General features: G+C 42.8%; 1 long non-coding RNA gene across 2 annotated transcripts in view; it reads right to left on the bottom strand.

Moving 5' to 3' along the window:
• LOC134480244 (uncharacterized) overlaps positions 1 to 6,949 on the bottom strand; it is a 12,426-nt gene extending 5,477 nt beyond the window's left edge. Inside the window, exons 1-2 of one of the 2 annotated variants that reach the window (XR_010054505.1) lie at positions 6,406 to 6,949; positions 156 to 558 (exon numbers count right to left, since the gene is read on the bottom strand). This is a non-coding gene — a long non-coding RNA (uncharacterized LOC134480244). Of the gene's footprint in view, positions 1 to 155; positions 559 to 6,405 lie in introns of those variants that run through there. The other variant, XR_010054504.1, reaches the window with a different exon arrangement.
• Positions 6,950 to 7,372: the final 423 nt, after the last annotated feature.

Genomic DNA, 7,372 nt, shown 5'->3' with positions numbered 1-7,372 from the left:
AAGAAGGTTGAGGGAAAGGCTGACAGTGGAGGCCTGGCTTTGTCAAGTTCCAGAGGGAAGTTTGAGTTTCACTTAAAGATGCTGTTGTGAGTTGAGAATCTGTGGCTCTGGTTTGCTGGGACTGAAGAATCAGCTGTGGCTAACAAGAGACTAGAAACACTGATGTAAAGCCTTTATTTTGTTAACACAATGCACACTGGTTGGCTGGGGCTGAAGAATCAGCTGTGATTAAGAGATTAGTGTCACTGAGGTAAAGCCTTCTGAGAAGGGTTTGCACTCAGTCAGTCTATGCAAGATGTGCTCTGGAGATTTGGCCAAGGTCATATCTCCTGCTGGTAGCCGACCTCGGTAGTGTAAGAGTCGCCCAGGTGGTACTGGTTTTGAAGGCGTGGTTGTGGATTTAGCTCAGTGGTAGAGCGCTTGCCTAGCAAGCGCAAGGCCCTGGGTTCGGTCCCCAGCTCCGAGAAAAAAAAAAAAAAAGAATATGAAGGCCTGAAGAGAGCAGCTGAGGCTGGGCGCTGTTACAGGGCTGGCGTCCTGAAGAGAGCCTTGCAGAGGCTGTTGGCGAAAGGGCAGCACACTCTATAAACAAGCAACTTTTCTCTTATTATTCTTGGAAACATAATGAAAGTGTGTATCTGTATAATGAATACTACACAAGTTCAAAGAAGTTCAACCCTAATAACTCCAAGGAGAAAATTCCAGTGTCCGACATGCAAATGACTACATAGATTCTGGAGTGCCCATCCCACTATTACAATAGTGGACCACTATTACACGATAAAAACCCAAACATGTTTGAAGAAAAATAAATCACATTATGTTAAATCACAATCTTAAATAATCATGGTGGATCCCAGGTTGGACTCCCAGCCTCTAGAATGGTGCAGTGCTCAATTCGTGTGTTCAGCCATAAAGCTTGTATTGATTTCTTCTGGTGAACTTGGAAAACTGGTACAGGAGGTAGCTTTAGATTCTGCGATGCTTCCCATGTGTATAGACCAGAAGAGGTTTATTTGAAAGAGAAAATGAAAATTTGTTTTAATATTTAATCTCTAATGTGTGTGTGTGTGTGTGTGTGTGTGTGAGTGTGTGTGTTGTATAATCTGTAAATTGAAACTGACTCACTAAACACTTTGTTAAATAGACCTCATGGTCATCTTTCCCTAGGTCAAAGGCTCTCCTCTCTCCTCCCTTTCTCTTGTGTCTCAGATCAGAGTTCCCATTGTACATTGTTCTGTGGTTTTATTTTACTTCAGTTCTTTGTTTGACAGAGGGTCTACATTGTTCTGTGGCTCTATTTTATTTCAGTTCTTTGCTTGACAGAGGTTCCTCTCATAATTAACCTAGACTTTGTATCAATCGCATAGCTTCTTTATTCCTTGGCCTTTTTTCTCCTATATAAAATTGGTTGGTATATTAATATCACTGTGCTGTGTTGAAAGGTGAGTTGTGAGCACTGGAATGCCAGTGTCACTGAAACCCCCCTGTACCTCAGCATCACCGTCATTTCAGAATGACTCTGTTGCCTCTCTCTCCAGTCCGTTCTTGCTCTATTTAACCACTAAATGTGTTGGTTCCGCTGCCATCATGAGATTTTCCCCCCATTCTAATTTCCAATTATTTGTTATGATTTTTGTTTAAATATTTACACCATGTCAGATAAACTTACCCACCTCTCTTGGTAATTTTATTGTATTTAGTTTACTGAGGTAGTTCAAGGATTTTAGGCTTGTCTTCAACTGAGGCAACGTGCTGTTTTCTTCTCACAGTGTTAATGTTTAGCTAAAGTCAACTCATCTTTGGCTTTCCCACCCATTGTTTGATATTCATGCGTCTATAATATATTTATTCAGCTTTTGGTCTTGATTTAAGTAATCTGGGTAGTTTTGTATTGGCTTAAATAGTGTTTATAAAGTATAAATCATTTTCTTCCTTGCCGCCTTTCCTTTTTGTTCTTTTAAAGACTTGATTATGTTGAAAGTATTTCAACATGTATTTATTGTATCCTATGACTCCTCTTTTTTGCTTGTTGATTTCTGCACTTATGGTTATTAGTTACTCTTATTTTTTCTCTTTGTATGTGTGTGGTAAGGTTGTATTTGTATGTGTAGTGTGCAGTATGTGGTGTTGGAGAGGAATTTTAATCCAGCAATATGGCTGCTTTGGCAAAGGATCACATCCTTTTCTAAGTCGACATGATCTGGCTGCATTGAACACACACCCTTGGGACACACCGTTAATCCCAGATGATGAAAGTAAGAAGGTTAGTATGTAGAAGGAAGCATCCAAGTTTGAAAGTGACATTTAGGGCAGACAAAGTGATGACTCAAGAGAAAGACTCGACAGGCTGAGTTAGAGATAGGACATGCTCAATACTCATGAGAACAGCACAGGAAAGGGAGGCTACTTTAGAGCAGCCCAGGGAAAGAGACAGAGAGGAGGCAGTTTTACCAGGGCAGTTTTATGGAAACAGGTTGTGGGTGAAGACAAAAATGAGCCAGAGAATGAGAAAGGACCCAGAAGATTAGAACAGATTGACAGACTTAGTTTGAGGCCAAGCAGAACAATTCAGTCAAAAACAGAGAAAAGCTAGTTTGAAACAGTCAGATTGGAGAGGAGTTTTGAGCCAAAAAATCTGAGGTGAACCAGGGAACCAGAGTTCAGAAAGAACTGAAAGATAAAAGTTTTAAAGTTGCCCCCCTAGACACAAAGTTTAGAGCAGAAAAAAAAAAACAAAACAGGTTAGGCCCCAGAATTGTATGTTCCAAAAAGCCTCTCCTAGGGCTATAGAATAGATAATTACATTGGCCAGCTCAACAGCTTTCTCCCAGAAACTAGCTGACCATAAATCTTAGAGAACAATCTTGAGAAGCAGGAAACAACTTCTCCTAGGAACTAGCGGACCATGAAGTTAAACAATCTGAGAAGTAGGAGACAGCTTCTCCTAGGAAACAGTCTTGGGGGACAGAGTTCTTCCTTGTGATTTTCCACTATTATTCTACACACTTTCCAATGACGCCATCCCTGCCCCCTCGAGCTGTGGTTTCTCCCTTTAAATACCTCTTCTCCCAGCCTCTCGGGGTCGAACTCCACTGCCCCTGCGTGGGATACGAGTCTCGCCCCCAGTGCACTGGTTGCTATCGATAAACCTCATGTGATTACAACAAGGACGGTCTTGTGTGAGTTCTTGGGGGGTTGCATCATCCCGAGACTTGAGTGAGGGTCTCCTCACTCAGGGGGTCTTTCAGAATGAGAAAGGGTGAGTTCATCCAGCAGTAAGCACTCAAGATAACAGTTACATCTGTGAATAAAAGTTACCATCACATGTGTGCAGGTATGTGTGCAGTGCATACGAGTGCAAGGCTGTTCAAGCCTGTGCATGTGCATGCAGAGGCCAGAGGAGGATGATAGTGGCCTTTGTCTACTCTTTTCCTCTTGTTCTTATGAACCTGGGTATTGATGAATGGGAAGATGACAGTTCTGGTAGGATGGAGGCCCAAAAACTCACAGGACCCACCTATTCTGCTCCCCAAAGAGAAATTACAAGCATATGCTGCTATGCCTACCTGTCACATGGGTACTAGGGATTTGAACTTGGGTCCTTATGCTTTCAGGCCAAATACTTTACCCACTGAGCTATACCCCTAGCACTTGGGAATCATTGTTGCCCCACTGTGATGAAACACTTTATAAAGATGATGTAATGAAACAAGGATATTAGCAAAGATCACAGTTTAAGAGGCCATCACCACTGGCTCTATGTTTCTGGGTCCATAGTGAGGCAGAACATCATGGGTAGAGGAAGACACAACATAGGGTACTCGCTTTTGGCCACTAGGAAGTAGAAAGGGAGGCAGGAACAAGCTGTGGACAGGATACCTCTTCCAAATGCCCCCCAGTGAACTAATTCATTACTTCAGGGTGGCCTGGCCTCCTAAGGATTCCAGAATCTCCCTAAACAGCCATCAGCTCTGGACCAGGCCTCTTGGAGGAGACTTTTTATATTCATAAATAAAAGTTACCTTTACAGGTGTGTGTGCATAACAGCATACCTACTAAAATCCCTACATAGACTGTACTTTACGTTTTGTGTTTCTGGACTTTGTTTAATAGTAAGTTATTTTTAAAGTCATTTGTTACAGTCTGAAGAGCGGTTCAGAGGTTAGGAGTGTGCACTGCCCTTGCAGAGAGCTCGAGGTCTGTTGGGAGAAGAACCACAGTTGCCTATAACTCCAGGCTCTTCTGGCCTCCTCAGGAGCTGCACACAACTTTGAAAAATATATTTGGAAAGAAATCTTGTATCAATTGGTGGAGTTATGTGAAATTGGTGATGTTCCATATACCCAATATAGATACATGTGTGTGTATGTCTGTATCTTCACAGAAATACTTTCTCAATGATTCTTGTCTTTTGGATGAGTGGGACACTAAAACTGATTTGAATCCACACGTATCTCTTTGTACAGTCAATAATGTAAATAGTAGAGCAATTATTTTGCTCTATTTTATATCTTCCTGCAGTTTTTAATTAGCAATGCACAGTTTGGAGTAGTAAAAAAAATATACAAAATATGAAACATAAATGAAACCTTTTCACCTGCAATCATACCCTTTACCAATTTGTGTTTTTTTTTCTCCCCAAGGGCAGTCACATGAGCATGCATGCAAGGGAAAATGTACCTGCTGGTTTGTGTTTTCATTGTTATCTAAGTAACAATACATCTTACATATAGAATAGGTTGGCTCCTGTTCCTGGCTGAATAACATTTCAATACACAGCTATGCCAAAATTGATTCATCTAATATTGCTGTAATTTTATACTAAACCGATACTTCTAAAATGTAGTGTTTTTGGCAGCCCCCATGGCATGTTGTATATGCAATCCCCATGGCATGTTGCATATGCAACAAAGAATATTTGATGAAGAAAGGTTGAGAAGAAGTACTGGTTTGCCCAGGTAGGTGAGGTATTTAAATGTTCGGTGGCTAGTATTAAAAGCTCTGTGATAGAAGTCAGATGCTAAGGTTCCTTTAAAGTACCATTTCAGGCTGGAAAACCATTGTTGCCTGATAAAATAAGACTTATTCTTGGTCCCAAATAAAGATACTGAGATAAGGTTCCTCTTCTGATAAAGTCCTTCCTCTTGGTGTATGGTCACTAGGGAAGGTAGTCAAATGAGGCCTTGGAAGCCATTGAGAATGGGCCTCCATGTTTCCTTGGGTTGTTCTCCCGTTTAGAATGCCATATAAAATGAGGTCTCAGGAATTTGTCGAAAGCCACTACGGAAAAAATTACTGCCTTCTTTTTTCAAAATTAGATTTGAATTCTAACCCTAGGTAAAGATGTGGCCTTCTGATCTGCCTCAGATATTAAAATATTATACATCACTATCTCTCCCCTTAAACATTAATGTGCCTTGGTCTGTCCGTCCTATGGTTTAAAAGACCACTCTCAGGAAAGCGGATTCATCTGAAGAGATGCTAAGGAGATGGGAGGAATAATTGTCCCCTCAATGAGATCATGAGAATCCTGCCCTTGAGGCGGTCACTAGGAGAGCTTCGTTTCTCTTTCCTCCTGGAATTCCCAACTCTTCTGCCCTGTTCCTTCTTCCTCAGACTCTAATGAAGTGCTCCTCATGTTTCCTGTTGAATTCGTTTTCACTTTCTATTAATGCGACAGAGACCCATAAGAGATGCCAATTCCCCCAGCTTTGGCCCTCCATGTGTGTCAGTGAAACGAGGGCAAGGGTGTCGGTGCACTGTGAGCAATGGGATAAGGCTGAGGCTGCGGAAGAGAGAGCAGAGATGTGGTGTCTTTGGCTGTCAGTGCTCAGTGTCTTTCAGAAGGGGTGGGCATTCTGAACAAATGAATGGTTTGTGTCTACCTACCAATGAGCTTCCCTGCTTTTATAACCATATTGACAAGAATCAGCTTAAGGGAGGAAGGATTCATAGTTCAGAGGCTATGAGCCACCATGGTAGGGAAATTATGGTTGTATGGGGCAGAGAAATACAATGCCGGAGCTCAGACATTACTCAGGATTACTCATTTTCTTTCTTCTGTGTGTTCAGTCTAAATCCCCAGCCCACGGGATGGTGCCACCGACATCCAGAGTGGGTTGTCCCCTCTTTTAATCTTCTCCCCTGAAGCACCTCATCAATACTCCAATTAACCAACACAGTGACAACAGTGGAAGTTTCTAGAACATTCCTAGCAGAGTGAATGGATCATAAGAGCTTGAACCCATGCTTGGGGCTATCCCAGAATGAGAACTGTATCACTGAGGCAAAAATAATCCCAACCGTTATTTGGTTGGCTGACTGGTTGACTCTTTTTTTCCTAAACAGGATCTCAGTATATGATCCAGTTGACCTCAGACTCAGTGTGTAGCCCAAGCCCACCTTGAGCGCTCAGTCTGTCTTGCTTGCCTGTGAGTCCAGAGTGCACAGGTGTGTGTACACAACCAGGTTCCGGTGTTCTTCATTCATTGATTCTCTTGAGACACTCCTGAGAGTTCAGGTCTAAATAAGAGTGCTTGGTCAAGGTCCTGTCACAGAGCCTCTGTTCGTCTGTGTGCTTTCCTTCAAGGATGTTTTCTTCCCTGCCTAACCCCAAGCACAGGCAATGAGGGCCGTTTGTTAATTCAGTCTGGGTCCCTTCCACTGTCCCAGTGCCCTCTGCCAACATCCAGGTAAAGTTCCCTCTAAGTGTGGCTCCCAAGGAGACGGAATTCCGAAAAGAGAGAAAGCTTGACTGGACCCGGGAGGGTGTGGATGGTCTCGTCTGATCACCCTAAAACTGCTTCTTCCTTTCACGCTCATTTCTGTATCCTGAGTTATCACATCAGGACCACTGAATGATGCTCCACCAAGTGGGAGCTCCTAGCCCATGGTGGGATCTGCAGTGACCTCATAAACCTGTGGCACTGTGACATCATCAGCCTGTGGTGAGTATGTAGCCTTGCATCTCCAGCTGTTTCAGCTAGAAGGAACTGGAGAACTAACTCTATGGGGACTCTGAGCATTTTACACCTCTAAACCAAACCCCAAAATAACTGTGTTAATTGTGTGTGTGTGTGTGTGTGTGTGTGTGTGAGAGAGAGAGAGAGAGAGAGAGAGAGAGAGAGAAGACAGACAAGACAGACATACATATGGAGAAAAAAGTCTGTGTGAGAGTGAGAGAGAGAGGCAGACAGACAGAGACAGACGCACACACACACACACACACATGCACAGAGGGGGAGAGAGAGAGAAAGAGAGAGAGAGAGAGAGAGAGAGAGAGAGAGAGAGAGAGAGAATACTTGTGTATGTGGAGGACAAAGGACAACCTCAGTGCCGTTACTCAGATTTCTGTTTCTACCTTTTTCTT

This window comes from Rattus norvegicus, chromosome 8, assembly GCF_036323735.1.
Source record: "Rattus norvegicus strain BN/NHsdMcwi chromosome 8, GRCr8, whole genome shotgun sequence".
NCBI lineage: Eukaryota > Metazoa > Chordata > Mammalia > Rodentia > Muridae > Rattus > Rattus norvegicus.
Note: the sequence above shows the minus strand (reverse complement) of the source record. Positions and strands in the feature narration are given on the sequence as shown.